Source organism: Schistocerca piceifrons, unplaced genomic scaffold (assembly GCF_021461385.2).
Source record: "Schistocerca piceifrons isolate TAMUIC-IGC-003096 unplaced genomic scaffold, iqSchPice1.1 HiC_scaffold_1094, whole genome shotgun sequence".
NCBI lineage: Eukaryota > Metazoa > Arthropoda > Insecta > Orthoptera > Acrididae > Schistocerca > Schistocerca piceifrons.
The window spans coordinates 20,001-22,500 of NW_025726901.1; the positions used below are offsets into that span (position 1 = coordinate 20,001).

Consider the following 2,500-nt stretch of genomic DNA (forward strand, 5'->3'; position numbering starts at 1 on the left):
AACCCATGTTGTGCCTTAACCTAACCCATGTTGTGCCTTAACCTAACCCATGTTGTGCCTTAACCTAACCCATGTTGTGCCTTAACCTAACCCATGTTGTGCCTTAACCTAACCCATGTTGTGCCTTAACCTAACCCATGTCGTGCCTTAACCTAACCCACGTCGTGCCTTAACCTAACCCACGTTGTCGCCTAACGTAACCCACGTTGTCGCCTAAACCTGCTCTGTAATTGTTATACGACTCGTTCAATTAGTGTAGTGTTGCCCACCCGCAACCCTCGCAATATAGTTCGCTACTCGCACTCCCCGCTCCCCTGTGTATCGCTTCATGTTAAACACCTTGCAAGTCTTGCTCACTTTCCACATGCTCCTGCTGTACACTGTAATGTGGATGGCAGCAGGACGTACATGCCGCCCCTCCCCACGTCCCCACCTTGCCCCCTGCCTTCGCAAGCTGGTTGGTGAGAACTTTGCATGTTCAATGCCCTCCGCATGCGACGTACTCAGGCTACGTTGTGGTGCGGCCTGTGTCAACTGTCCGCTAATGTCGTACGCGTAAACCACAATCTGTACTGCACATTCGTCCTTATGTACTGAATGATACATCGTGGCACATGTGTGACCGTACAACGACTGCGCCCAAAAACGGCGGACCATACAGTGCAAATATTGTGCACGCAGCTACGTGTCGTCTCCCTATGAGAGCTGGATTGCAGTGTGGTACGCCATAGAGACGTGTGGGAGGAACGGACGCCGTGGATGGCGATCAGCATGAGCTGTCTGTTGATGTATTCGGACCTAGTCGTCTCTCCTCACACACCGTGATGGCATGGTGCACCGCGTTCCATATCTGCGACATGCTACAGAGGCCGGTTGACAGTCGTTCGAGCAATGGACATCGCATACGTACGGGGGCCACCTTCCACGTATTGTCTAGGCGTGCACATTTTGTTGCGTGTATGTGGGCAGACGTAGTGTGGCGTGACACCTGACACAGGCATGCAATAATCGTGGAAGTTGCAAATGGCGATGGACGCCTGCGTTTTCTGGTGAAGTTACGCAAATGAACAAATGGTAACCTGTTGTGGTGCGGTTGTTCTCGCTAGGGGTGAATCGGTGATGGCGACGATAGGTTGAGGTACTAACCGGTTGTTCCAGCGATACCCACCATGCCGACGAAACTGAACGGCATCTGGGTGTGAAGCGATACGCGGCGGTGGCTGGGTGGGACCGTCCCCGGCCGGTGAGGGGGCGCCTCCCGGCGTGCTGGCCGCGCGGTGCGTGGGCGCACGCGCTACAGCCGGCTGGTGGGGGCGGCCAGTGGCAGGCGCGCCGGCCGACGGACGCGGCAGGCGTCGCAGCTGCGCGCCGGCGCACCCTGCGCGCGGCGCCGTGCGGCCAAAGTAGGTCCTCGCGGGCCCGGTGCGAAGCGCGGTGGACATCTTCAGTGTGCTGGTCCGATTGAGGACTGTGTGCGTTGAGGATGCGCTGCCGCCCGGCGCTCGGCGCCGCGACGCCGTCTGCTGCTCGGTCGCCCCAGCGGTTCTCGCTGGTGGTTTGTATCGCAGCTGTGCGGATGTGTTGGCGCGTGCGCTGTGCTGGGAGAGTTCGCTTCGGCACCCAAGTGGGGCTTTTGTCCTTCTGTGGCGCTGGCGTTGGAGCTGCCGGTCACCGTAGGTGGCGCGTGTTGTCTCCCGCCGGCAATGCCACGACAGCACGCTCCCGGGCCTCTGTCGGCAGCGGCAAGCTCAGTTGGGAGCACGGGTGGTCGCACCGAAAGCGTCTACTCGCCTAACTCCGGGCGATTGCGCCTCTCTCGAACCCGACCAAGTACTTGGGACGGCGCTGCGCGCCGCCGGGACCTGAGAGGGTTTCGAGGTGTATTGTGCAGGGGAGCTCAGCCTCCTCCTGTTTGCAGAATGATTGAGCGGACGCTTGCGTGTTCGCGCGGGCCCCCGGGACACACTCCCGGGCGGCCGGCTGCTCAGCTCTAGTTGACGCAGCTCCCTGGTTGATCCTGCCAGTAGTCATATGCTTGTCTCAAAGATTAAGCCATGCATGTCTCAGTACAAGCCGCATTAAGGTGAAACCGCGAATGGCTCATTAAATCAGTTATGGTTCCTTAGATCGTACCCACGTTACTTGGATAACTGTGGTAATTCTAGAGCTAATACATGCTAATATTCAAAAAATGTAATGTAGAGAATTAAGACCCACTAATGTATTAGGTGGTGGGTTAATATGTAAGAAATAATTCAATGGAATAAAGAATTTTTTTTTTTTTTTTTTTTTAAAAAAAAAAAAAAAAAAAAAACAGAGTCCCGACCAGAGATGGAAGGGACGCTTTTATTAGATCAAAACCAATCGGTCGGCTCGTCCGGTCCGTTTGCCTTGGTGACTCTGAATAACTTTGGGCTGATCGCACGGTCCTCGTACCGGCGACGCATCTTTCAAATGTCTGCCTTATCAACTGTCGATGGTAGGTTCTGCGCCTACCATG

General features: G+C 55.7%; 1 pseudogene; it reads left to right on the forward strand.

Annotated features, from left to right (window-relative positions):
* The first annotated feature begins 2,004 nt into the window (after positions 1-2,004).
* Positions 2,005-2,500, forward strand: part of LOC124727347 — a 2,042-nt pseudogene continuing 1,546 nt past the window's right edge.